The sequence below is a fragment of the Schistocerca piceifrons genome, chromosome 2 (assembly GCF_021461385.2).
Source record: "Schistocerca piceifrons isolate TAMUIC-IGC-003096 chromosome 2, iqSchPice1.1, whole genome shotgun sequence".
NCBI lineage: Eukaryota > Metazoa > Arthropoda > Insecta > Orthoptera > Acrididae > Schistocerca > Schistocerca piceifrons.
The window spans coordinates 296,667,374-296,689,923 of NC_060139.1; the positions used below are offsets into that span (position 1 = coordinate 296,667,374).

At 54.9% G+C, this 22,550-nt stretch overlaps 52 non-coding genes across 52 annotated transcripts; 10 read left to right on the forward strand and 42 right to left on the reverse strand.

Moving 5' to 3' along the window:
* Positions 1-150: 150 nt before the first annotated feature.
* Trnam-cau lies at positions 151-223 on the reverse strand. Its single transcript has one exon. It is a non-coding gene; the product is annotated as a tRNA-Met (tRNA).
* A 381-nt stretch (positions 224-604) lies between these two features.
* Trnag-gcc lies at positions 605-675 on the reverse strand. The gene has a single exon. It is a non-coding gene; the product is annotated as a tRNA-Gly (tRNA).
* Positions 676-1,017: 342 nt separating this feature from the next.
* On the forward strand, positions 1,018-1,089 carry Trnag-ucc. Its single transcript has one exon. It is a non-coding gene; the product is annotated as a tRNA-Gly (tRNA).
* Positions 1,090-1,682: 593 nt separating this feature from the next.
* Trnai-aau lies at positions 1,683-1,756 on the reverse strand. The gene has a single exon. It is a non-coding gene; the product is annotated as a tRNA-Ile (tRNA).
* A 198-nt stretch (positions 1,757-1,954) lies between these two features.
* Positions 1,955-2,026, reverse strand: Trnae-uuc. Its single transcript has one exon. It is a non-coding gene; the product is annotated as a tRNA-Glu (tRNA).
* A 305-nt stretch (positions 2,027-2,331) lies between these two features.
* Positions 2,332-2,404, reverse strand: Trnam-cau. The gene has a single exon. It is a non-coding gene; the product is annotated as a tRNA-Met (tRNA).
* Positions 2,405-2,785: 381 nt separating this feature from the next.
* Positions 2,786-2,856, reverse strand: Trnag-gcc. The gene has a single exon. It is a non-coding gene; the product is annotated as a tRNA-Gly (tRNA).
* A 342-nt stretch (positions 2,857-3,198) lies between these two features.
* Trnag-ucc lies at positions 3,199-3,270 on the forward strand. Its single transcript has one exon. It is a non-coding gene; the product is annotated as a tRNA-Gly (tRNA).
* A 593-nt stretch (positions 3,271-3,863) lies between these two features.
* On the reverse strand, positions 3,864-3,937 carry Trnai-aau. Its single transcript has one exon. It is a non-coding gene; the product is annotated as a tRNA-Ile (tRNA).
* A 198-nt stretch (positions 3,938-4,135) lies between these two features.
* On the reverse strand, positions 4,136-4,207 carry Trnae-uuc. Its single transcript has one exon. It is a non-coding gene; the product is annotated as a tRNA-Glu (tRNA).
* A 305-nt stretch (positions 4,208-4,512) lies between these two features.
* On the reverse strand, positions 4,513-4,585 carry Trnam-cau. Its single transcript has one exon. It is a non-coding gene; the product is annotated as a tRNA-Met (tRNA).
* A 381-nt stretch (positions 4,586-4,966) lies between these two features.
* On the reverse strand, positions 4,967-5,037 carry Trnag-gcc. The gene has a single exon. It is a non-coding gene; the product is annotated as a tRNA-Gly (tRNA).
* A 342-nt stretch (positions 5,038-5,379) lies between these two features.
* Trnag-ucc lies at positions 5,380-5,451 on the forward strand. The gene has a single exon. It is a non-coding gene; the product is annotated as a tRNA-Gly (tRNA).
* Positions 5,452-6,044: 593 nt separating this feature from the next.
* On the reverse strand, positions 6,045-6,118 carry Trnai-aau. Its single transcript has one exon. It is a non-coding gene; the product is annotated as a tRNA-Ile (tRNA).
* A 198-nt stretch (positions 6,119-6,316) lies between these two features.
* On the reverse strand, positions 6,317-6,388 carry Trnae-uuc. The gene has a single exon. It is a non-coding gene; the product is annotated as a tRNA-Glu (tRNA).
* A 305-nt stretch (positions 6,389-6,693) lies between these two features.
* On the reverse strand, positions 6,694-6,766 carry Trnam-cau. The gene has a single exon. It is a non-coding gene; the product is annotated as a tRNA-Met (tRNA).
* Positions 6,767-7,147: 381 nt separating this feature from the next.
* On the reverse strand, positions 7,148-7,218 carry Trnag-gcc. The gene has a single exon. It is a non-coding gene; the product is annotated as a tRNA-Gly (tRNA).
* Positions 7,219-7,560: 342 nt separating this feature from the next.
* Positions 7,561-7,632, forward strand: Trnag-ucc. The gene has a single exon. It is a non-coding gene; the product is annotated as a tRNA-Gly (tRNA).
* Positions 7,633-8,225: 593 nt separating this feature from the next.
* On the reverse strand, positions 8,226-8,299 carry Trnai-aau. The gene has a single exon. It is a non-coding gene; the product is annotated as a tRNA-Ile (tRNA).
* Positions 8,300-8,497: 198 nt separating this feature from the next.
* On the reverse strand, positions 8,498-8,569 carry Trnae-uuc. Its single transcript has one exon. It is a non-coding gene; the product is annotated as a tRNA-Glu (tRNA).
* A 305-nt stretch (positions 8,570-8,874) lies between these two features.
* Positions 8,875-8,947, reverse strand: Trnam-cau. Its single transcript has one exon. It is a non-coding gene; the product is annotated as a tRNA-Met (tRNA).
* A 381-nt stretch (positions 8,948-9,328) lies between these two features.
* Positions 9,329-9,399, reverse strand: Trnag-gcc. Its single transcript has one exon. It is a non-coding gene; the product is annotated as a tRNA-Gly (tRNA).
* A 342-nt stretch (positions 9,400-9,741) lies between these two features.
* On the forward strand, positions 9,742-9,813 carry Trnag-ucc. Its single transcript has one exon. It is a non-coding gene; the product is annotated as a tRNA-Gly (tRNA).
* Positions 9,814-10,406: 593 nt separating this feature from the next.
* Trnai-aau lies at positions 10,407-10,480 on the reverse strand. The gene has a single exon. It is a non-coding gene; the product is annotated as a tRNA-Ile (tRNA).
* Positions 10,481-10,678: 198 nt separating this feature from the next.
* Trnae-uuc lies at positions 10,679-10,750 on the reverse strand. The gene has a single exon. It is a non-coding gene; the product is annotated as a tRNA-Glu (tRNA).
* A 305-nt stretch (positions 10,751-11,055) lies between these two features.
* Trnam-cau lies at positions 11,056-11,128 on the reverse strand. The gene has a single exon. It is a non-coding gene; the product is annotated as a tRNA-Met (tRNA).
* A 381-nt stretch (positions 11,129-11,509) lies between these two features.
* Positions 11,510-11,580, reverse strand: Trnag-gcc. Its single transcript has one exon. It is a non-coding gene; the product is annotated as a tRNA-Gly (tRNA).
* Positions 11,581-11,922: 342 nt separating this feature from the next.
* Trnag-ucc lies at positions 11,923-11,994 on the forward strand. The gene has a single exon. It is a non-coding gene; the product is annotated as a tRNA-Gly (tRNA).
* A 593-nt stretch (positions 11,995-12,587) lies between these two features.
* Trnai-aau lies at positions 12,588-12,661 on the reverse strand. The gene has a single exon. It is a non-coding gene; the product is annotated as a tRNA-Ile (tRNA).
* Positions 12,662-12,859: 198 nt separating this feature from the next.
* Trnae-uuc lies at positions 12,860-12,931 on the reverse strand. Its single transcript has one exon. It is a non-coding gene; the product is annotated as a tRNA-Glu (tRNA).
* A 305-nt stretch (positions 12,932-13,236) lies between these two features.
* Trnam-cau lies at positions 13,237-13,309 on the reverse strand. The gene has a single exon. It is a non-coding gene; the product is annotated as a tRNA-Met (tRNA).
* Positions 13,310-13,690: 381 nt separating this feature from the next.
* Positions 13,691-13,761, reverse strand: Trnag-gcc. Its single transcript has one exon. It is a non-coding gene; the product is annotated as a tRNA-Gly (tRNA).
* Positions 13,762-14,103: 342 nt separating this feature from the next.
* On the forward strand, positions 14,104-14,175 carry Trnag-ucc. The gene has a single exon. It is a non-coding gene; the product is annotated as a tRNA-Gly (tRNA).
* A 593-nt stretch (positions 14,176-14,768) lies between these two features.
* On the reverse strand, positions 14,769-14,842 carry Trnai-aau. The gene has a single exon. It is a non-coding gene; the product is annotated as a tRNA-Ile (tRNA).
* A 198-nt stretch (positions 14,843-15,040) lies between these two features.
* Trnae-uuc lies at positions 15,041-15,112 on the reverse strand. The gene has a single exon. It is a non-coding gene; the product is annotated as a tRNA-Glu (tRNA).
* Positions 15,113-15,417: 305 nt separating this feature from the next.
* Trnam-cau lies at positions 15,418-15,490 on the reverse strand. Its single transcript has one exon. It is a non-coding gene; the product is annotated as a tRNA-Met (tRNA).
* A 381-nt stretch (positions 15,491-15,871) lies between these two features.
* Trnag-gcc lies at positions 15,872-15,942 on the reverse strand. Its single transcript has one exon. It is a non-coding gene; the product is annotated as a tRNA-Gly (tRNA).
* Positions 15,943-16,284: 342 nt separating this feature from the next.
* Trnag-ucc lies at positions 16,285-16,356 on the forward strand. The gene has a single exon. It is a non-coding gene; the product is annotated as a tRNA-Gly (tRNA).
* Positions 16,357-16,949: 593 nt separating this feature from the next.
* Trnai-aau lies at positions 16,950-17,023 on the reverse strand. The gene has a single exon. It is a non-coding gene; the product is annotated as a tRNA-Ile (tRNA).
* A 198-nt stretch (positions 17,024-17,221) lies between these two features.
* Trnae-uuc lies at positions 17,222-17,293 on the reverse strand. The gene has a single exon. It is a non-coding gene; the product is annotated as a tRNA-Glu (tRNA).
* Positions 17,294-17,598: 305 nt separating this feature from the next.
* Positions 17,599-17,671, reverse strand: Trnam-cau. Its single transcript has one exon. It is a non-coding gene; the product is annotated as a tRNA-Met (tRNA).
* A 381-nt stretch (positions 17,672-18,052) lies between these two features.
* On the reverse strand, positions 18,053-18,123 carry Trnag-gcc. Its single transcript has one exon. It is a non-coding gene; the product is annotated as a tRNA-Gly (tRNA).
* A 342-nt stretch (positions 18,124-18,465) lies between these two features.
* On the forward strand, positions 18,466-18,537 carry Trnag-ucc. The gene has a single exon. It is a non-coding gene; the product is annotated as a tRNA-Gly (tRNA).
* Positions 18,538-19,130: 593 nt separating this feature from the next.
* Trnai-aau lies at positions 19,131-19,204 on the reverse strand. Its single transcript has one exon. It is a non-coding gene; the product is annotated as a tRNA-Ile (tRNA).
* A 198-nt stretch (positions 19,205-19,402) lies between these two features.
* Trnae-uuc lies at positions 19,403-19,474 on the reverse strand. Its single transcript has one exon. It is a non-coding gene; the product is annotated as a tRNA-Glu (tRNA).
* A 305-nt stretch (positions 19,475-19,779) lies between these two features.
* Trnam-cau lies at positions 19,780-19,852 on the reverse strand. The gene has a single exon. It is a non-coding gene; the product is annotated as a tRNA-Met (tRNA).
* A 381-nt stretch (positions 19,853-20,233) lies between these two features.
* On the reverse strand, positions 20,234-20,304 carry Trnag-gcc. Its single transcript has one exon. It is a non-coding gene; the product is annotated as a tRNA-Gly (tRNA).
* Positions 20,305-20,646: 342 nt separating this feature from the next.
* On the forward strand, positions 20,647-20,718 carry Trnag-ucc. The gene has a single exon. It is a non-coding gene; the product is annotated as a tRNA-Gly (tRNA).
* A 593-nt stretch (positions 20,719-21,311) lies between these two features.
* On the reverse strand, positions 21,312-21,385 carry Trnai-aau. Its single transcript has one exon. It is a non-coding gene; the product is annotated as a tRNA-Ile (tRNA).
* Positions 21,386-21,583: 198 nt separating this feature from the next.
* Trnae-uuc lies at positions 21,584-21,655 on the reverse strand. The gene has a single exon. It is a non-coding gene; the product is annotated as a tRNA-Glu (tRNA).
* A 305-nt stretch (positions 21,656-21,960) lies between these two features.
* On the reverse strand, positions 21,961-22,033 carry Trnam-cau. The gene has a single exon. It is a non-coding gene; the product is annotated as a tRNA-Met (tRNA).
* Positions 22,034-22,414: 381 nt separating this feature from the next.
* Positions 22,415-22,485, reverse strand: Trnag-gcc. Its single transcript has one exon. It is a non-coding gene; the product is annotated as a tRNA-Gly (tRNA).
* Between the last annotated feature and the right edge of the window lie 65 nt (positions 22,486-22,550).

Below are 22,550 nucleotides of genomic sequence, written 5' to 3' on the forward strand. Positions count from 1 at the left end.
TCTGCTGGGAGAAGAGGAAAAGGGAAGCTGTAAGTAGCAATAACAGGAAGTAAACATTTTCCCGCTGAAGCGTTGAAACGTTGTGGATAACAAACAAGAAATACGTTGGCGCCCTAGCAACAGCACCACCATCAGTCACAGAAAATTAAATGCCCCGGGTGAGGATCGAACTCACGACCTTAAGATTATGAGACTTACGCGCTGCCTACTGCGCTACCGAGGCACGGGTGCACCGCTTGTCCTGCAAACTGGGTAAATGCCGTACCCAATATTAGACGTAGAGACACTGTACTTCCTGGATAACGTGTTCTGTTGCTACACGTGCACTGCCGGCCCAGTTGATTGCGGTGCTGCTGCAGCTGTTGCAACGATAGGCAGCACTCCTTGTCGTTAAAGTTCAGAGCCTCGGAGGCACCCGGACCCGGCAACTTGTGAGGCCAGGCCGACGCTAGTCTGTAGAACATGATGCGAGCGTCCTAGTGGGGACCCGCGAGTGCTGCGTTCTCGGTCCTTCTCAAGGGAAATCCAGCTACACATTCTTGTGGATCGTGCATCTCAAGCGCTCAAGCCACGCGGCAGCATCATCGCGGGAAAAGCAAAATGATGCATCGGCCGGGAATCGAACCCGGGCCGCCCGCGTGGCAGGCGAGCATTCTACCACTGAACCACCGATGCTGGGGCCAGCGGTAACTTGACGCTGCTTCCCGAGCAGATGTCTCAAGGGAAAGTGGGACTGCCGTCAAGCGCCGTAGCATTCTGTGGGAAAGATGCTGCAGACGCTGAATCCTGCACTGCACTGCTTAAAAATGCCGCCAGAACGCGGTCCTCTGCGTACTCTTGCGTCGCCGGCGCCCAACTCTTGCCAAAGGATGCGAAATGTGCGCGGATACGCTGTCCGAATGCGTCTGGATGTGCTCCCCTAGCCTGCCTCGAAATGCGCCTGCCAGGTACGATCACCTTCCGCCGCTGCCGACTGGCGGGAAGCCGACACAGCGCGGACGCGCGGCGCTCGCTTGTGCGGTGGTGGTGTAATGGTCAGCATAGTTGCCTTCCAAGCAGTTGATCCGGGTTCGATTCCCGGCCACCGCAGCAGGCTTTTAATTTCGCGTATGAGTACTTTTGCCACGCGCTCTTAAATTATTGTTTTTTCGCCCTCTTACTCGCTGCATACCAGCCCTTAGTGTGTCTCGACTTGTCTCGACTTTGCTCAGCTGACGCGAGAGCTGACGCTCTCAAATCGGCCTTTATCAAAACGACAAGCACGAGAAACGACTGAGAGAGCTAAGGAGAGGCGAGGCGATGGACACACAGCACGCCCCCTTCATTTCACGGTGGCGTCTCCCTGACCGAATCGGGCTGTAGCTCCGAAAACAAAGGAGAAACAAAAATAGGTAGTAAAAGTGCAAATAGTGCCCTGTGTTCCCATGCGCTCACCCGCCCAAGTACTGACAAGGGCCAAAGTTGTTACGCATCGGCAATCGGACATTTTCTTTCATTTTCTCTTTATCGGTTGAGAACCAGTGTATTCAAGATATTATGGCCATTGCCGAGTGAATGCTGTAGCGCTTCCCGACGAGTCGGGTTCGGATCCTCTGTCAACTTCCACGCAGGGTGATGATCTTCTGGTCATCACACTCGCCAGCTGAAATCGGCGCTGCCTTTTCGTAGTAGTAAAGGAGTAGTGGCCCGTGGGGGGATCGAACCCACGACCTTCGCGTTATTAGCACGACGCTCTAACCAACTGAGCTAACGGGCCTCGGCAGATGCAGTTGCTCAGCCCTACGCTGGAAACAGGTGGCATGAAGCCATACACCATTTCTATGGTCGTCGTGTGTCTGCTTCCCTAGTCTATATTCTGCTGACGGTCACGAAACAGTAGTTATATTGCGAGCAGGACGGGAAACGGCCGCTCGGACAGCTCAAACCTGTCACGATTCGTGTGGAAAAAATTCCGTTCCGGTACCGGGAATCGAACCCGGGCCTCCTGGGTGAAAGCCAGGTATCCTAGCCACTAGACCACACCGGATGCGGCCGTTTCGTTCGACCGTTCGTACGGTCGCTTGTCGCATTTCGTGTCGAGTGCCGCGTCGGCGCCCCTCTCTCTTTGCGAGCATCTTTGCACATAGTGACTGGCAAGGCGCGCACCTCAAACGTCGCAGAGCAATGCTTTTGGCTTCATGCTCTGCTGGGAGAAGAGGAAAAGGGAAGCTGTAAGTAGCAATAACAGGAAGTAAACATTTTCCCGCTGAAGCGTTGAAACGTTGTGGATAACAAACAAGAAATACGTTGGCGCCCTAGCAACAGCACCACCATCAGTCACAGAAAATTAAATGCCCCGGGTGAGGATCGAACTCACGACCTTAAGATTATGAGACTTACGCGCTGCCTACTGCGCTACCGAGGCACGGGTGCACCGCTTGTCCTGCAAACTGGGTAAATGCCGTACCCAATATTAGACGTAGAGACACTGTACTTCCTGGATAACGTGTTCTGTTGCTACACGTGCACTGCCGGCCCAGTTGATTGCGGTGCTGCTGCAGCTGTTGCAACGATAGGCAGCACTCCTTGTCGTTAAAGTTCAGAGCCTCGGAGGCACCCGGACCCGGCAACTTGTGAGGCCAGGCCGACGCTAGTCTGTAGAACATGATGCGAGCGTCCTAGTGGGGACCCGCGAGTGCTGCGTTCTCGGTCCTTCTCAAGGGAAATCCAGCTACACATTCTTGTGGATCGTGCATCTCAAGCGCTCAAGCCACGCGGCAGCATCATCGCGGGAAAAGCAAAATGATGCATCGGCCGGGAATCGAACCCGGGCCGCCCGCGTGGCAGGCGAGCATTCTACCACTGAACCACCGATGCTGGGGCCAGCGGTAACTTGACGCTGCTTCCCGAGCAGATGTCTCAAGGGAAAGTGGGACTGCCGTCAAGCGCCGTAGCATTCTGTGGGAAAGATGCTGCAGACGCTGAATCCTGCACTGCACTGCTTAAAAATGCCGCCAGAACGCGGTCCTCTGCGTACTCTTGCGTCGCCGGCGCCCAACTCTTGCCAAAGGATGCGAAATGTGCGCGGATACGCTGTCCGAATGCGTCTGGATGTGCTCCCCTAGCCTGCCTCGAAATGCGCCTGCCAGGTACGATCACCTTCCGCCGCTGCCGACTGGCGGGAAGCCGACACAGCGCGGACGCGCGGCGCTCGCTTGTGCGGTGGTGGTGTAATGGTCAGCATAGTTGCCTTCCAAGCAGTTGATCCGGGTTCGATTCCCGGCCACCGCAGCAGGCTTTTAATTTCGCGTATGAGTACTTTTGCCACGCGCTCTTAAATTATTGTTTTTTCGCCCTCTTACTCGCTGCATACCAGCCCTTAGTGTGTCTCGACTTGTCTCGACTTTGCTCAGCTGACGCGAGAGCTGACGCTCTCAAATCGGCCTTTATCAAAACGACAAGCACGAGAAACGACTGAGAGAGCTAAGGAGAGGCGAGGCGATGGACACACAGCACGCCCCCTTCATTTCACGGTGGCGTCTCCCTGACCGAATCGGGCTGTAGCTCCGAAAACAAAGGAGAAACAAAAATAGGTAGTAAAAGTGCAAATAGTGCCCTGTGTTCCCATGCGCTCACCCGCCCAAGTACTGACAAGGGCCAAAGTTGTTACGCATCGGCAATCGGACATTTTCTTTCATTTTCTCTTTATCGGTTGAGAACCAGTGTATTCAAGATATTATGGCCATTGCCGAGTGAATGCTGTAGCGCTTCCCGACGAGTCGGGTTCGGATCCTCTGTCAACTTCCACGCAGGGTGATGATCTTCTGGTCATCACACTCGCCAGCTGAAATCGGCGCTGCCTTTTCGTAGTAGTAAAGGAGTAGTGGCCCGTGGGGGGATCGAACCCACGACCTTCGCGTTATTAGCACGACGCTCTAACCAACTGAGCTAACGGGCCTCGGCAGATGCAGTTGCTCAGCCCTACGCTGGAAACAGGTGGCATGAAGCCATACACCATTTCTATGGTCGTCGTGTGTCTGCTTCCCTAGTCTATATTCTGCTGACGGTCACGAAACAGTAGTTATATTGCGAGCAGGACGGGAAACGGCCGCTCGGACAGCTCAAACCTGTCACGATTCGTGTGGAAAAAATTCCGTTCCGGTACCGGGAATCGAACCCGGGCCTCCTGGGTGAAAGCCAGGTATCCTAGCCACTAGACCACACCGGATGCGGCCGTTTCGTTCGACCGTTCGTACGGTCGCTTGTCGCATTTCGTGTCGAGTGCCGCGTCGGCGCCCCTCTCTCTTTGCGAGCATCTTTGCACATAGTGACTGGCAAGGCGCGCACCTCAAACGTCGCAGAGCAATGCTTTTGGCTTCATGCTCTGCTGGGAGAAGAGGAAAAGGGAAGCTGTAAGTAGCAATAACAGGAAGTAAACATTTTCCCGCTGAAGCGTTGAAACGTTGTGGATAACAAACAAGAAATACGTTGGCGCCCTAGCAACAGCACCACCATCAGTCACAGAAAATTAAATGCCCCGGGTGAGGATCGAACTCACGACCTTAAGATTATGAGACTTACGCGCTGCCTACTGCGCTACCGAGGCACGGGTGCACCGCTTGTCCTGCAAACTGGGTAAATGCCGTACCCAATATTAGACGTAGAGACACTGTACTTCCTGGATAACGTGTTCTGTTGCTACACGTGCACTGCCGGCCCAGTTGATTGCGGTGCTGCTGCAGCTGTTGCAACGATAGGCAGCACTCCTTGTCGTTAAAGTTCAGAGCCTCGGAGGCACCCGGACCCGGCAACTTGTGAGGCCAGGCCGACGCTAGTCTGTAGAACATGATGCGAGCGTCCTAGTGGGGACCCGCGAGTGCTGCGTTCTCGGTCCTTCTCAAGGGAAATCCAGCTACACATTCTTGTGGATCGTGCATCTCAAGCGCTCAAGCCACGCGGCAGCATCATCGCGGGAAAAGCAAAATGATGCATCGGCCGGGAATCGAACCCGGGCCGCCCGCGTGGCAGGCGAGCATTCTACCACTGAACCACCGATGCTGGGGCCAGCGGTAACTTGACGCTGCTTCCCGAGCAGATGTCTCAAGGGAAAGTGGGACTGCCGTCAAGCGCCGTAGCATTCTGTGGGAAAGATGCTGCAGACGCTGAATCCTGCACTGCACTGCTTAAAAATGCCGCCAGAACGCGGTCCTCTGCGTACTCTTGCGTCGCCGGCGCCCAACTCTTGCCAAAGGATGCGAAATGTGCGCGGATACGCTGTCCGAATGCGTCTGGATGTGCTCCCCTAGCCTGCCTCGAAATGCGCCTGCCAGGTACGATCACCTTCCGCCGCTGCCGACTGGCGGGAAGCCGACACAGCGCGGACGCGCGGCGCTCGCTTGTGCGGTGGTGGTGTAATGGTCAGCATAGTTGCCTTCCAAGCAGTTGATCCGGGTTCGATTCCCGGCCACCGCAGCAGGCTTTTAATTTCGCGTATGAGTACTTTTGCCACGCGCTCTTAAATTATTGTTTTTTCGCCCTCTTACTCGCTGCATACCAGCCCTTAGTGTGTCTCGACTTGTCTCGACTTTGCTCAGCTGACGCGAGAGCTGACGCTCTCAAATCGGCCTTTATCAAAACGACAAGCACGAGAAACGACTGAGAGAGCTAAGGAGAGGCGAGGCGATGGACACACAGCACGCCCCCTTCATTTCACGGTGGCGTCTCCCTGACCGAATCGGGCTGTAGCTCCGAAAACAAAGGAGAAACAAAAATAGGTAGTAAAAGTGCAAATAGTGCCCTGTGTTCCCATGCGCTCACCCGCCCAAGTACTGACAAGGGCCAAAGTTGTTACGCATCGGCAATCGGACATTTTCTTTCATTTTCTCTTTATCGGTTGAGAACCAGTGTATTCAAGATATTATGGCCATTGCCGAGTGAATGCTGTAGCGCTTCCCGACGAGTCGGGTTCGGATCCTCTGTCAACTTCCACGCAGGGTGATGATCTTCTGGTCATCACACTCGCCAGCTGAAATCGGCGCTGCCTTTTCGTAGTAGTAAAGGAGTAGTGGCCCGTGGGGGGATCGAACCCACGACCTTCGCGTTATTAGCACGACGCTCTAACCAACTGAGCTAACGGGCCTCGGCAGATGCAGTTGCTCAGCCCTACGCTGGAAACAGGTGGCATGAAGCCATACACCATTTCTATGGTCGTCGTGTGTCTGCTTCCCTAGTCTATATTCTGCTGACGGTCACGAAACAGTAGTTATATTGCGAGCAGGACGGGAAACGGCCGCTCGGACAGCTCAAACCTGTCACGATTCGTGTGGAAAAAATTCCGTTCCGGTACCGGGAATCGAACCCGGGCCTCCTGGGTGAAAGCCAGGTATCCTAGCCACTAGACCACACCGGATGCGGCCGTTTCGTTCGACCGTTCGTACGGTCGCTTGTCGCATTTCGTGTCGAGTGCCGCGTCGGCGCCCCTCTCTCTTTGCGAGCATCTTTGCACATAGTGACTGGCAAGGCGCGCACCTCAAACGTCGCAGAGCAATGCTTTTGGCTTCATGCTCTGCTGGGAGAAGAGGAAAAGGGAAGCTGTAAGTAGCAATAACAGGAAGTAAACATTTTCCCGCTGAAGCGTTGAAACGTTGTGGATAACAAACAAGAAATACGTTGGCGCCCTAGCAACAGCACCACCATCAGTCACAGAAAATTAAATGCCCCGGGTGAGGATCGAACTCACGACCTTAAGATTATGAGACTTACGCGCTGCCTACTGCGCTACCGAGGCACGGGTGCACCGCTTGTCCTGCAAACTGGGTAAATGCCGTACCCAATATTAGACGTAGAGACACTGTACTTCCTGGATAACGTGTTCTGTTGCTACACGTGCACTGCCGGCCCAGTTGATTGCGGTGCTGCTGCAGCTGTTGCAACGATAGGCAGCACTCCTTGTCGTTAAAGTTCAGAGCCTCGGAGGCACCCGGACCCGGCAACTTGTGAGGCCAGGCCGACGCTAGTCTGTAGAACATGATGCGAGCGTCCTAGTGGGGACCCGCGAGTGCTGCGTTCTCGGTCCTTCTCAAGGGAAATCCAGCTACACATTCTTGTGGATCGTGCATCTCAAGCGCTCAAGCCACGCGGCAGCATCATCGCGGGAAAAGCAAAATGATGCATCGGCCGGGAATCGAACCCGGGCCGCCCGCGTGGCAGGCGAGCATTCTACCACTGAACCACCGATGCTGGGGCCAGCGGTAACTTGACGCTGCTTCCCGAGCAGATGTCTCAAGGGAAAGTGGGACTGCCGTCAAGCGCCGTAGCATTCTGTGGGAAAGATGCTGCAGACGCTGAATCCTGCACTGCACTGCTTAAAAATGCCGCCAGAACGCGGTCCTCTGCGTACTCTTGCGTCGCCGGCGCCCAACTCTTGCCAAAGGATGCGAAATGTGCGCGGATACGCTGTCCGAATGCGTCTGGATGTGCTCCCCTAGCCTGCCTCGAAATGCGCCTGCCAGGTACGATCACCTTCCGCCGCTGCCGACTGGCGGGAAGCCGACACAGCGCGGACGCGCGGCGCTCGCTTGTGCGGTGGTGGTGTAATGGTCAGCATAGTTGCCTTCCAAGCAGTTGATCCGGGTTCGATTCCCGGCCACCGCAGCAGGCTTTTAATTTCGCGTATGAGTACTTTTGCCACGCGCTCTTAAATTATTGTTTTTTCGCCCTCTTACTCGCTGCATACCAGCCCTTAGTGTGTCTCGACTTGTCTCGACTTTGCTCAGCTGACGCGAGAGCTGACGCTCTCAAATCGGCCTTTATCAAAACGACAAGCACGAGAAACGACTGAGAGAGCTAAGGAGAGGCGAGGCGATGGACACACAGCACGCCCCCTTCATTTCACGGTGGCGTCTCCCTGACCGAATCGGGCTGTAGCTCCGAAAACAAAGGAGAAACAAAAATAGGTAGTAAAAGTGCAAATAGTGCCCTGTGTTCCCATGCGCTCACCCGCCCAAGTACTGACAAGGGCCAAAGTTGTTACGCATCGGCAATCGGACATTTTCTTTCATTTTCTCTTTATCGGTTGAGAACCAGTGTATTCAAGATATTATGGCCATTGCCGAGTGAATGCTGTAGCGCTTCCCGACGAGTCGGGTTCGGATCCTCTGTCAACTTCCACGCAGGGTGATGATCTTCTGGTCATCACACTCGCCAGCTGAAATCGGCGCTGCCTTTTCGTAGTAGTAAAGGAGTAGTGGCCCGTGGGGGGATCGAACCCACGACCTTCGCGTTATTAGCACGACGCTCTAACCAACTGAGCTAACGGGCCTCGGCAGATGCAGTTGCTCAGCCCTACGCTGGAAACAGGTGGCATGAAGCCATACACCATTTCTATGGTCGTCGTGTGTCTGCTTCCCTAGTCTATATTCTGCTGACGGTCACGAAACAGTAGTTATATTGCGAGCAGGACGGGAAACGGCCGCTCGGACAGCTCAAACCTGTCACGATTCGTGTGGAAAAAATTCCGTTCCGGTACCGGGAATCGAACCCGGGCCTCCTGGGTGAAAGCCAGGTATCCTAGCCACTAGACCACACCGGATGCGGCCGTTTCGTTCGACCGTTCGTACGGTCGCTTGTCGCATTTCGTGTCGAGTGCCGCGTCGGCGCCCCTCTCTCTTTGCGAGCATCTTTGCACATAGTGACTGGCAAGGCGCGCACCTCAAACGTCGCAGAGCAATGCTTTTGGCTTCATGCTCTGCTGGGAGAAGAGGAAAAGGGAAGCTGTAAGTAGCAATAACAGGAAGTAAACATTTTCCCGCTGAAGCGTTGAAACGTTGTGGATAACAAACAAGAAATACGTTGGCGCCCTAGCAACAGCACCACCATCAGTCACAGAAAATTAAATGCCCCGGGTGAGGATCGAACTCACGACCTTAAGATTATGAGACTTACGCGCTGCCTACTGCGCTACCGAGGCACGGGTGCACCGCTTGTCCTGCAAACTGGGTAAATGCCGTACCCAATATTAGACGTAGAGACACTGTACTTCCTGGATAACGTGTTCTGTTGCTACACGTGCACTGCCGGCCCAGTTGATTGCGGTGCTGCTGCAGCTGTTGCAACGATAGGCAGCACTCCTTGTCGTTAAAGTTCAGAGCCTCGGAGGCACCCGGACCCGGCAACTTGTGAGGCCAGGCCGACGCTAGTCTGTAGAACATGATGCGAGCGTCCTAGTGGGGACCCGCGAGTGCTGCGTTCTCGGTCCTTCTCAAGGGAAATCCAGCTACACATTCTTGTGGATCGTGCATCTCAAGCGCTCAAGCCACGCGGCAGCATCATCGCGGGAAAAGCAAAATGATGCATCGGCCGGGAATCGAACCCGGGCCGCCCGCGTGGCAGGCGAGCATTCTACCACTGAACCACCGATGCTGGGGCCAGCGGTAACTTGACGCTGCTTCCCGAGCAGATGTCTCAAGGGAAAGTGGGACTGCCGTCAAGCGCCGTAGCATTCTGTGGGAAAGATGCTGCAGACGCTGAATCCTGCACTGCACTGCTTAAAAATGCCGCCAGAACGCGGTCCTCTGCGTACTCTTGCGTCGCCGGCGCCCAACTCTTGCCAAAGGATGCGAAATGTGCGCGGATACGCTGTCCGAATGCGTCTGGATGTGCTCCCCTAGCCTGCCTCGAAATGCGCCTGCCAGGTACGATCACCTTCCGCCGCTGCCGACTGGCGGGAAGCCGACACAGCGCGGACGCGCGGCGCTCGCTTGTGCGGTGGTGGTGTAATGGTCAGCATAGTTGCCTTCCAAGCAGTTGATCCGGGTTCGATTCCCGGCCACCGCAGCAGGCTTTTAATTTCGCGTATGAGTACTTTTGCCACGCGCTCTTAAATTATTGTTTTTTCGCCCTCTTACTCGCTGCATACCAGCCCTTAGTGTGTCTCGACTTGTCTCGACTTTGCTCAGCTGACGCGAGAGCTGACGCTCTCAAATCGGCCTTTATCAAAACGACAAGCACGAGAAACGACTGAGAGAGCTAAGGAGAGGCGAGGCGATGGACACACAGCACGCCCCCTTCATTTCACGGTGGCGTCTCCCTGACCGAATCGGGCTGTAGCTCCGAAAACAAAGGAGAAACAAAAATAGGTAGTAAAAGTGCAAATAGTGCCCTGTGTTCCCATGCGCTCACCCGCCCAAGTACTGACAAGGGCCAAAGTTGTTACGCATCGGCAATCGGACATTTTCTTTCATTTTCTCTTTATCGGTTGAGAACCAGTGTATTCAAGATATTATGGCCATTGCCGAGTGAATGCTGTAGCGCTTCCCGACGAGTCGGGTTCGGATCCTCTGTCAACTTCCACGCAGGGTGATGATCTTCTGGTCATCACACTCGCCAGCTGAAATCGGCGCTGCCTTTTCGTAGTAGTAAAGGAGTAGTGGCCCGTGGGGGGATCGAACCCACGACCTTCGCGTTATTAGCACGACGCTCTAACCAACTGAGCTAACGGGCCTCGGCAGATGCAGTTGCTCAGCCCTACGCTGGAAACAGGTGGCATGAAGCCATACACCATTTCTATGGTCGTCGTGTGTCTGCTTCCCTAGTCTATATTCTGCTGACGGTCACGAAACAGTAGCTATATTGCGAGCAGGACGGGAAACGGCCGCTCGGACAGCTCAAACCTGTCACGATTCGTGTGGAAAAAATTCCGTTCCGGTACCGGGAATCGAACCCGGGCCTCCTGGGTGAAAGCCAGGTATCCTAGCCACTAGACCACACCGGATGCGGCCGTTTCGTTCGACCGTTCGTACGGTCGCTTGTCGCATTTCGTGTCGAGTGCCGCGTCGGCGCCCCTCTCTCTTTGCGAGCATCTTTGCACATAGTGACTGGCAAGGCGCGCACCTCAAACGTCGCAGAGCAATGCTTTTGGCTTCATGCTCTGCTGGGAGAAGAGGAAAAGGGAAGCTGTAAGTAGCAATAACAGGAAGTAAACATTTTCCCGCTGAAGCGTTGAAACGTTGTGGATAACAAACAAGAAATACGTTGGCGCCCTAGCAACAGCACCACCATCAGTCACAGAAAATTAAATGCCCCGGGTGAGGATCGAACTCACGACCTTAAGATTATGAGACTTACGCGCTGCCTACTGCGCTACCGAGGCACGGGTGCACCGCTTGTCCTGCAAACTGGGTAAATGCCGTACCCAATATTAGACGTAGAGACACTGTACTTCCTGGATAACGTGTTCTGTTGCTACACGTGCACTGCCGGCCCAGTTGATTGCGGTGCTGCTGCAGCTGTTGCAACGATAGGCAGCACTCCTTGTCGTTAAAGTTCAGAGCCTCGGAGGCACCCGGACCCGGCAACTTGTGAGGCCAGGCCGACGCTAGTCTGTAGAACATGATGCGAGCGTCCTAGTGGGGACCCGCGAGTGCTGCGTTCTCGGTCCTTCTCAAGGGAAATCCAGCTACACATTCTTGTGGATCGTGCATCTCAAGCGCTCAAGCCACGCGGCAGCATCATCGCGGGAAAAGCAAAATGATGCATCGGCCGGGAGTCGAACCCGGGCCGCCCGCGTGGCAGGCGAGCATTCTACCACTGAACCACCGATGCTGGGGCCAGCGGTAACTTGACGCTGCTTCCCGAGCAGATGTCTCAAGGGAAAGTGGGACTGCCGTCAAGCGCCGTAGCATTCTGTGGGAAAGATGCTGCAGACGCTGAATCCTGCACTGCACTGCTTAAAAATGCCGCCAGAACGCGGTCCTCTGCGTACTCTTGCGTCGCCGGCGCCCAACTCTTGCCAAAGGATGCGAAATGTGCGCGGATACGCTGTCCGAATGCGTCTGGATGTGCTCCCCTAGCCTGCCTCGAAATGCGCCTGCCAGGTACGATCACCTTCCGCCGCTGCCGACTGGCGGGAAGCCGACACAGCGCGGACGCGCGGCGCTCGCTTGTGCGGTGGTGGTGTAATGGTCAGCATAGTTGCCTTCCAAGCAGTTGATCCGGGTTCGATTCCCGGCCACCGCAGCAGGCTTTTAATTTCGCGTATGAGTACTTTTGCCACGCGCTCTTAAATTATTGTTTTTTCGCCCTCTTACTCGCTGCATACCAGCCCTTAGTGTGTCTCGACTTGTCTCGACTTTGCTCAGCTGACGCGAGAGCTGACGCTCTCAAATCGGCCTTTATCAAAACGACAAGCACGAGAAACGACTGAGAGAGCTAAGGAGAGGCGAGGCGATGGACACACAGCACGCCCCCTTCATTTCACGGTGGCGTCTCCCTGACCGAATCGGGCTGTAGCTCCGAAAACAAAGGAGAAACAAAAATAGGTAGTAAAAGTGCAAATAGTGCCCTGTGTTCCCATGCGCTCACCCGCCCAAGTACTGACAAGGGCCAAAGTTGTTACGCATCGGCAATCGGACATTTTCTTTCATTTTCTCTTTATCGGTTGAGAACCAGTGTATTCAAGATATTATGGCCATTGCCGAGTGAATGCTGTAGCGCTTCCCGACGAGTCGGGTTCGGATCCTCTGTCAACTTCCACGCAGGGTGATGATCTTCTGGTCATCACACTCGCCAGCTGAAATCGGCGCTGCCTTTTCGTAGTAGTAAAGGAGTAGTGGCCCGTGGGGGGATCGAACCCACGACCTTCGCGTTATTAGCACGACGCTCTAACCAACTGAGCTAACGGGCCTCGGCAGATGCAGTTGCTCAGCCCTACGCTGGAAACAGGTGGCATGAAGCCATACACCATTTCTATGGTCGTCGTGTGTCTGCTTCCCTAGTCTATATTCTGCTGACGGTCACGAAACAGTAGCTATATTGCGAGCAGGACGGGAAACGGCCGCTCGGACAGCTCAAACCTGTCACGATTCGTGTGGAAAAAATTCCGTTCCGGTACCGGGAATCGAACCCGGGCCTCCTGGGTGAAAGCCAGGTATCCTAGCCACTAGACCACACCGGATGCGGCCGTTTCGTTCGACCGTTCGTACGGTCGCTTGTCGCATTTCGTGTCGAGTGCCGCGTCGGCGCCCCTCTCTCTTTGCGAGCATCTTTGCACATAGTGACTGGCAAGGCGCGCACCTCAAACGTCGCAGAGCAATGCTTTTGGCTTCATGCTCTGCTGGGAGAAGAGGAAAAGGGAAGCTGTAAGTAGCAATAACAGGAAGTAAACATTTTCCCGCTGAAGCGTTGAAACGTTGTGGATAACAAACAAGAAATACGTTGGCGCCCTAGCAACAGCACCACCATCAGTCACAGAAAATTAAATGCCCCGGGTGAGGATCGAACTCACGACCTTAAGATTATGAGACTTACGCGCTGCCTACTGCGCTACCGAGGCACGGGTGCACCGCTTGTCCTGCAAACTGGGTAAATGCCGTACCCAATATTAGACGTAGAGACACTGTACTTCCTGGATAACGTGTTCTGTTGCTACACGTGCACTGCCGGCCCAGTTGATTGCGGTGCTGCTGCAGCTGTTGCAACGATAGGCAGCACTCCTTGTCGTTAAAGTTCAGAGCCTCGGAGGCACCCGGACCCGGCAACTTGTGAGGCCAGGCCGACGCTAGTCTGTAGAACATGATGCGAGCGTCCTAGTGGGGACCCGCGAGTGCTGCGTTCTCGGTCCTTCTCAAGGGAAATCCAGCTACACATTCTTGTGGATCGTGCATCTCAAGCGCTCAAGCCACGCGGCAGCATCATCGCGGGAAAAGCAAAATGATGCATCGGCCGGGAATCGAACCCGGGCCGCCCGCGTGGCAGGCGAGCATTCTACCACTGAACCACCGATGCTGGGGCCAGCGGTAACTTGACGCTGCTTCCCGAGCAGATGTCTCAAGGGAAAGTGGGACTGCCGTCAAGCGCCGTAGCATTCTGTGGGAAAGATGCTGCAGACGCTGAATCCTGCACTGCACTGCTTAAAAATGCCGCCAGAACGCGGTCCTCTGCGTACTCTTGCGTCGCCGGCGCCCAACTCTTGCCAAAGGATGCGAAATGTGCGCGGATACGCTGTCCGAATGCGTCTGGATGTGCTCCCCTAGCCTGCCTCGAAATGCGCCTGCCAGGTACGATCACCTTCCGCCGCTGCCGACTGGCGGGAAGCCGACACAGCGCGGACGCGCGGCGCTCGCTTGTGCGGTGGTGGTGTAATGGTCAGCATAGTTGCCTTCCAAGCAGTTGATCCGGGTTCGATTCCCGGCCACCGCAGCAGGCTTTTAATTTCGCGTATGAGTACTTTTGCCACGCGCTCTTAAATTATTGTTTTTTCGCCCTCTTACTCGCTGCATACCAGCCCTTAGTGTGTCTCGACTTGTCTCGACTTTGCTCAGCTGACGCGAGAGCTGACGCTCTCAAATCGGCCTTTATCAAAACGACAAGCACGAGAAACGACTGAGAGAGCTAAGGAGAGGCGAGGCGATGGACACACAGCACGCCCCCTTCATTTCACGGTGGCGTCTCCCTGACCGAATCGGGCTGTAGCTCCGAAAACAAAGGAGAAACAAAAATAGGAAGTAAAAGTGCAAATAGTGCCCTGTGTTCCCATGCGCTCACCCGCCCAAGTACTGACAAGGGCCAAAGTTGTTACGCATCGGCAATCGGACATTTTCTTTCATTTTCTCTTTATCGGTTGAGAACCAGTGTATTCAAGATATTATGGCCATTGCCGAGTGAATGCTGTAGCGCTTCCCGACGAGTCGGGTTCGGATCCTCTGTCAACTTCCACGCAGGGTGATGATCTTCTGGTCATCACACTCGCCAGCTGAAATCGGCGCTGCCTTTTCGTAGTAGTAAAGGAGTAGTGGCCCGTGGGGGGATCGAACCCACGACCTTCGCGTTATTAGCACGACGCTCTAACCAACTGAGCTAACGGGCCTCGGCAGATGCAGTTGCTCAGCCCTACGCTGGAAACAGGTGGCATGAAGCCATACACCATTTCTATGGTCGTCGTGTGTCTGCTTCCCTAGTCTATATTCTGCTGACGGTCACGAAACAGTAGCTATATTGCGAGCAGGACGGGAAACGGCCGCTCGGACAGCTCAAACCTGTCACGATTCGTGTGGAAAAAATTCCGTTCCGGTACCGGGAATCGAACCCGGGCCTCCTGGGTGAAAGCCAGGTATCCTAGCCACTAGACCACACCGGATGCGACCGTTTCGTTCGACCGTTCGTACGGTCGCTTGTCGCATTTCGTGTCGAGTGCCGCGTCGGCGCCCCTCTCTCTTTGCGAGCATCTTTGCACATAGTGACTGGCAAGGCGCGCACCTCAAACGTCGCAGAGCAATGCTTTTGGCTTCATGCTCTGCTGGGAGAAGAGGAAAAGGGAAGCTGTAAGTAGCAATAACAGGAAGTAAACATTTTCCCGCTGAAGCGTTGAAACGTTGTGGATAACAAACAAGAAATACGTTGGCGCCCTAGCAACAGCACCACCATCAGTCACAGAAAATTAAATGCCCCGGGTGAGGATCGAACTCACGACCTTAAGATTATGAGACTTACGCGCTGCCTACTGCGCTACCGAGGCACGGGTGCACCGCTTGTCCTGCAAACTGGGTAAATGCCGTACCCAATATTAGACGTAGAGACACTGTACTTCCTGGATAACGTGTTCTGTTGCTACACGTGCACTGCCGGCCCAGTTGATTGCGGTGCTGCTGCAGCTGTTGCAACGATAGGCAGCACTCCTTGTCGTTAAAGTTCAGAGCCTCGGAGGCACCCGGACCCGGCAACTTGTGAGGCCAGGCCGACGCTAGTCTGTAGAACATGATGCGAGCGTCCTAGTGGGGACCCGCGAGTGCTGCGTTCTCGGTCCTTCTCAAGGGAAATCCAGCTACACATTCTTGTGGATCGTGCATCTCAAGCGCTCAAGCCACGCGGCAGCATCATCGCGGGAAAAGCAAAATGATGCATCGGCCGGGAATCGAACCCGGGCCGCCCGCGTGGCAGGCGAGCATTCTACCACTGAACCACCGATGCTGGGGCCAGCGGTAACTTGACGCTGCTTCCCGAGCAGATGTCTCAAGGGAAAGTGGGACTGCCGTCAAGCGCCGTAGCATTCTGTGGGAAAGATGCTGCAGACGCTGAATCCTGCACTGCACTGCTTAAAAATGCCGCCAGAACGCGGTCCTCTGCGTACTCTTGCGTCGCCGGCGCCCAACTCTTGCCAAAGGATGCGAAATGTGCGCGGATACGCTGTCCGAATGCGTCTGGATGTGCTCCCCTAGCCTGCCTCGAAATGCGCCTGCCAGGTACGATCACCTTCCGCCGCTGCCGACTGGCGGGAAGCCGACACAGCGCGGACGCGCGGCGCTCGCTTGTGCGGTGGTGGTGTAATGGTCAGCATAGTTGCCTTCCAAGCAGTTGATCCGGGTTCGATTCCCGGCCACCGCAGCAGGCTTTTAATTTCGCGTATGAGTACTTTTGCCACGCGCTCTTAAATTATTGTTTTTTCGCCCTCTTACTCGCTGCATACCAGCCCTTAGTGTGTCTCGACTTGTCTCGACTTTGCTCAGCTGACGCGAGAGCTGACGCTCTCAAATCGGCCTTTATCAAAACGACAAGCACGAGAAACGACTGAGAGAGCTAAGGAGAGGCGAGGCGATGGACACACAGCACGCCCCCTTCATTTCACGGTGGCGTCTCCCTGACCGAATCGGGCTGTAGCTCCGAAAACAAAGGAGAAACAAAAATAGGTAGTAAAAGTGCAAATAGTGCCCTGTGTTCCCATGCGCTCACCCGCCCAAGTACTGACAAGGGCCAAAGTTGTTACGCATCGGCAATCGGACATTTTCTTTCATTTTCTCTTTATCGGTTGAGAACCAGTGTATTCAAGATATTATGGCCATTGCCGAGTGAATGCTGTAGCGCTTCCCGACGAGTCGGGTTCGGATCCTCTGTCAACTTCCACGCAGGGTGATGATCTTCTGGTCATCACACTCGCCAGCTGAAATCGGCGCTGCCTTTTCGTAGTAGTAAAGGAGTAGTGGCCCGTGGGGGGATCGAACCCACGACCTTCGCGTTATTAGCACGACGCTCTAACCAACTGAGCTAACGGGCCTCGGCAGATGCAGTTGCTCAGCCCTACGCTGGAAACAGGTGGCATGAAGCCATACACCATTTCTATGGTCGTCGTGTGTCTGCTTCCCTAGTCTATATTCTGCTGACGGTCACGAAACAGTAGCTATATTGCGAGCAGGACGGGAAACGGCCGCTCGGACAGCTCAAACCTGTCACGATTCGTGTGGAAAAAATTCCGTTCCGGTACCGGGAATCGAACCCGGGCCTCCTGGGTGAAAGCCAGGTATCCTAGCCACTAGACCACACCGGATGCGGCCGTTTCGTTCGACCGTTCGTACGGTCGCTTGTCGCATTTCGTGTCGAGTGCCGCGTCGGCGCCCCTCTCTCTTTGCGAGCATCTTTGCACATAGTGACTGGCAAGGCGCGCACCTCAAACGTCGCAGAGCAATGCTTTTGGCTTCATGCTCTGCTGGGAGAAGAGGAAAAGGGAAGCTGTAAGTAGCAATAACAGGAAGTAAACATTTTCCCGCTGAAGCGTTGAAACGTTGTGGATAACAAACAAGAAATACGTTGGCGCCCTAGCAACAGCACCACCATCAGTCACAGAAAATTAAATGCCCCGGGTGAGGATCGAACTCACGACCTTAAGATTATGAGACTTACGCGCTGCCTACTGCGCTACCGAGGCACGGGTGCACCGCTTGTCCTGCAAACTGGGTAAATGCCGTACCCAATATTAGACGTAGAGACACTGTACTTCCTGGATAACGTGTTCTGTTGCTACACGTGCACTGCCGGCCCAGTTGATTGCGGTGCTGCTGCAGCTGTTGCAACGATAGGCAGCACTCCTTGTCGTTAAAGTTCAGAGCCTCGGAGGCACCCGGACCCGGCAACTTGTGAGGCCAGGCCGACGCTAGTCTGTAGAACATGATGCGAGCGTCCTAGTGGGGACCCGCGAGTGCTGCGTTCTCGGTCCTTCTCAAGGGAAATCCAGCTACACATTCTTGTGGATCGTGCATCTCAAGCGCTCAAGCCACGCGGCAGCATCATCGCGGGAAAAGCAAAATGATGCATCGGCCGGGAGTCGAACCCGGGCCGCCCGCGTGGCAGGCGAGCATTCTACCACTGAACCACCGATGCTGGGGCCAGCGGTAACTTGACGCTGCTTCCCGAGCAGATGTCTCAAGGGAAAGTGGGACTGCCGTCAAGCGCCGTAGCATTCTGTGGGAAAGATGCTGCAGACGCTGAATCCTGCACTGCACTGCTTAAAAATGCCGCCAGAACGCGGTCCTCTGCGTACTCTTGCGTCGCCGGCGCCCAACTCTTGCCAAAGGATGCGAAATGTGCGCGGATACGCTGTCCGAATGCGTCTGGATGTGCTCCCCTAGCCTGCCTCGAAATGCGCCTGCCAGGTACGATCACCTTCCGCCGCTGCCGACTGGCGGGAAGCCGACACAGCGCGGACGCGCGGCGCTCGCTTGTGCGGTGGTGGTGTAATGGTCAGCATAGTTGCCTTCCAAGCAGTTGATCCGGGTTCGATTCCCGGCCACCGCAGCAGGCTTTTAATTTCGCGTATGAGTACTTTTGCCACGCGCTCTTAAATTATTGTTTTTTCGCCCTCTTACTCGCTGCATACCAGCCCTTAGTGTGTCTCGACTTGTCTCGACTTTGCTCAGCTGACGCGAGAGCTGACGCTCTCAAATCGGCCTTTATCAAAACGACAAGCACGAGAAACGACTGAGAGAGCTAAGGAGAGGCGAGGCGATGGACACACAGCACGCCCCCTTCATTTCACGGTGGCGTCTCCCTGACCGAATCGGGCTGTAGCTCCGAAAACAAAGGAGAAACAAAAATAGGTAGTAAAAGTGCAAATAGTGCCCTGTGTTCCCATGCGCTCACCCGCCCAAGTACTGACAAGGGCCAAAGTTGTTACGCATCGGCAATCGGACATTTTCTTTCATTTTCTCTTTATCGGTTGAGAACCAGTGTATTCAAGATATTATGGCCATTGCCGAGTGAATGCTGTAGCGCTTCCCGACGAGTCGGGTTCGGATCCTCTGTCAACTTCCACGCAGGGTGATGATCTTCTGGTCATCACACTCGCCAGCTGAAATCGGCGCTGCCTTTTCGTAGTAGTAAAGGAGTAGTGGCCCGTGGGGGGATCGAACCCACGACCTTCGCGTTATTAGCACGACGCTCTAACCAACTGAGCTAACGGGCCTCGGCAGATGCAGTTGCTCAGCCCTACGCTGGAAACAGGTGGCATGAAGCCATACACCATTTCTATGGTCGTCGTGTGTCTGCTTCCCTAGTCTATATTCTGCTGACGGTCACGAAACAGTAGCTATATTGCGAGCAGGACGGGAAACGGCCGCTCGGACAGCTCAAACCTGTCACGATTCGTGTGGAAAAAATTCCGTTCCGGTACCGGGAATCGAACCCGGGCCTCCTGGGTGAAAGCCAGGTATCCTAGCCACTAGACCACACCGGATGCGGCCGTTTCGTTCGACCGTTCGTACGGTCGCTTGTCGCATTTCGTGTCGAGTGCCGCGTCGGCGCCCCTCTCTCTTTGCGAGCATCTTTGCACATAGTGACTGGCAAGGCGCGCACCTCAAACGTCGCAGAGCAATGCTTTTGGCTTCATGCTCTGCTGGGAGAAGAGGAAAAGGGAAGCTGTAAGTAGCAATAACAGGAAGTAAACATTTTCCCGCTGAAGCGTTGAAACGTTGTGGATAACAAACAAGAAATACGTTGGCGCCCTAGCAACAGCACCACCATCAGTCACAGAAAATTAAATGCCCCGGGTGAGGATCGAACTCACGACCTTAAGATTATGAGACTTACGCGCTGCCTACTGCGCTACCGAGGCACGGGTGCACCGCTTGTCCTGCAAACTGGGTAAATGCCGTACCCAATATTAGACGTAGAGACACTGTACTTCCTGGATAACGTGTTCTGTTGCTACACGTGCACTGCCGGCCCAGTTGATTGCGGTGCTGCTGCAGCTGTTGCAACGATAGGCAGCACTCCTTGTCGTTAAAGTTCAGAGCCTCGGAGGCACCCGGACCCGGCAACTTGTGAGGCCAGGCCGACGCTAGTCTGTAGAACATGATGCGAGCGTCCTAGTGGGGACCCGCGAGTGCTGCGTTCTCGGTCCTTCTCAAGGGAAATCCAGCTACACATTCTTGTGGATCGTGCATCTCAAGCGCTCAAGCCACGCGGCAGCATCATCGCGGGAAAAGCAAAATGATGCATCGGCCGGGAATCGAACCCGGGCCGCCCGCGTGGCAGGCGAGCATTCTACCACTGAACCACCGATGCTGGGGCCAGCGGTAACTTGACGCTGCTTCCCGAGCAGATGTCTCAAGGGAAAGTGGGACTGCCGTCAAGCGCCGTAGCATTCTGTGGGAAAGATGCTGCAGACGCTGAATCCTGCACTGCACTGCTTAAAAATGCCGCCAGAACGCGGTCCTCTGCGTACTCTTGCGTCGCCGGCGCCCAACTCTTGCCAAAGGATGCGAAATGTGCGCGGATACGCTGTCCGAATGCGTCTGGATGTGCTCCCCTAGCCTGCCTCGAAATGCGCCTGCCAGGTACGATCACCTTCCGCCGCTGCCGACTGGCGGGAAGCCGACACAGCGCGGACGCGCGGCGCTCGCTTGTGCGGTGGTGGTGTAATGGTCAGCATAGTTGCCTTCCAAGCAGTTGATCCGGGTTCGATTCCCGGCCACCGCAGCAGGCTTTTAATTTCGCGTATGAGTACTTTTGCCACGCGCTCTTAAATTATTGTTTTTTCGCCCTCTTACTCGCTGCATACCAGCCCTTAGTGTGTCTCGACTTGTCTCGACTTTGCTCAGCTGACGCGAGAGCTGACGCTCTCAAATCGGCCTTTATCAAAACGACAAGCACGAGAAACGACTGAGAGAGCTAAGGAGAGGCGAGGCGATGGACACACAGCACGCCCCCTTCATTTCACGGTGGCGTCTCCCTGACCGAATCGGGCTGTAGCTCCGAAAACAAAGGAGAAACAAAAATAGGAAGTAAAAGTGCAAATAGTGCCCTGTGTTCCCATGCGCTCACCCGCCCAAGTACTGACAAGGGCCAAAGTTGTTACGCATCGGCAATCGGACATTTTCTTTCATTTTCTCTTTATCGGTTGAGAACCAGTGTATTCAAGATATTATGGCCATTGCCGAGTGAATGCTGTAGCGCTTCCCGACGAGTCGGGTTCGGATCCTCTGTCAACTTCCACGCAGGGTGATGATCTTCTGGTCATCACACTCGCCAGCTGAAATCGGCGCTGCCTTTTCGTAGTAGTAAAGGAGTAGTGGCCCGTGGGGGGATCGAACCCACGACCTTCGCGTTATTAGCACGACGCTCTAACCAACTGAGCTAACGGGCCTCGGCAGATGCAGTTGCTCAGCCCTACGCTGGAAACAGGTGGCATGAAGCCATACACCATTTCTATGGTCGTCGTGTGTCTGCTTCCCTAGTCTATATTCTGCTGACGGTCACGAAACAGTAGCTATATTGCGAGCAGGACGGGAAACGGCCGCTCGGACAGCTCAAACCTGTCACGATTCGTGTGGAAAAAATTCCGTTCCGGTACCGGGAATCGAACCCGGGCCTCCTGGGTGAAAGCCAGGTATCCTAGCCACTAGACCACACCGGATGCGGCCGTTTCGTTCGACCGTTCGTACGGTCGCTTGTCGCATTTCGTGTCGAGTGCCGCGTCGGCGCCCCTCTCTCTTTGCGAGCATCTTTGCACATAGTGACTGGCAAGGCGCGCACCTCAAACGTCGCAGAGCAATGCTTTTGGCTTCATGCTCTGCTGGGAGAAGAGGAAAAGGGAAGCTGTAAGTAGCAATAACAGGAAGTAAACATTTTCCCGCTGAAGCGTTGAAACGTTGTGGATAACAAACAAGAAATACGTTGGCGCCCTAGCAACAGCACCACCATCAGTCACAGAAAATTAAATGCCCCGGGTGAGGATCGAACTCACGACCTTAAGATTATGAGACTTACGCGCTGCCTACTGCGCTACCGAGGCACGGGTGCACCGCTTGTCCTGCAAACTGGGTAAATGCCGTACCCAATATTAGACGTAGAGACACTGTACTTCCTGGATAACGTGTTCTGTTGCTACACGTGCACTGCCGGCCCAGTTGATTGCGGTGCTGCTGCAGCTGTTGCAACGATAGGCAGCACTCCTTGTCGTTAAAGTTCAGAGCCTCGGAGGCACCCGGACCCGGCAACTTGTGAGGCCAGGCCGACGCTAGTCTGTAGAACATGATGCGAGCGTCCTAGTGGGGACCCGCGAGTGCTGCGTTCTCGGTCCTTCTCAAGGGAAATCCAGCTACACATTCTTGTGGATCGTGCATCTCAAGCGCTCAAGCCACGCGGCAGCATCATCGCGGGAAAAGCAAAATGATGCATCGGCCGGGAATCGAACCCGGGCCGCCCGCGTGGCAGGCGAGCATTCTACCACTGAACCACCGATGCTGGGGCCAGCGGTAACTTGACGCTGCTTCCCGAGCAGATGTCTCAAGGGAAAGTGGGACTGCCGT